Genomic DNA, 723 nt, shown 5'->3' with positions numbered 1-723 from the left:
GACTTGTCAACTCAGCTCTCGTCGGCTCAACAGCAAGTGTCTCGATTGGAGGCTGCTGCCAAGCAATCGGCTAATCTCCTCGCGTCGCTGCGGAAGGCTGTAGCTCTGAGTGAGGCGAAACTTGCTCGGGCCATCGCAGCTGAGCAGAGCAAGGTCGACGCTGCGTTGAGTCAGGCCCAGCTCCACCATCAGCAAGTCTTGGATCGGGACGCCGAGATCGACGTCCTTCTTCGATCCATTTCTGAGAGGGATGCGGCGTTCGTTACTCTTCAGGGCATCGCTTCCAAACACTTCGAACAGCTGCAGGAGTCGGTGCGGTTGTACAGTTCCACCGGTACTCAACCCTTGCGGCACGCTCAGTCGGTGATCGCTGAGCAGCGAGCGGTGATCTTGCGACAGAAGCGGCTCATCCGTCGGAATGGTATTATTCCGATGCACGATCCTCACATGGCTGCTGCTGCTGGCGGTGGCTTGCAAGTTCCTGGGCTTGATCCGTCCGACCTTCTCCTCAACGCCCGGCTGTGTCGTGTCTTGGAGTCTCGCTTTCCTGAGGTTCTCAACATTCACGCTGGTGAAACTCGGCGGTTGGAGTTGATTGTCCATCCTCGCCGAGATGCTCCAGTGGCGAGTTCCGTTATTGGTCCTGGTGTGGTTCCCTCAGCTAGTCAAGGGTCTTCGACGACTTCATTGGCAGACTCGGCTGCGGCTCCAGTCAGCTCGGCG

The sequence above is a fragment of the Phytophthora infestans genome, genomic scaffold, assembly GCF_000142945.1.
Source record: "Phytophthora infestans T30-4 supercont1.97 genomic scaffold, whole genome shotgun sequence".
Lineage (NCBI taxonomy): Eukaryota > Oomycota > Peronosporomycetes > Peronosporales > Peronosporaceae > Phytophthora > Phytophthora infestans.
This window is presented reverse-complemented; position numbering follows the sequence as displayed.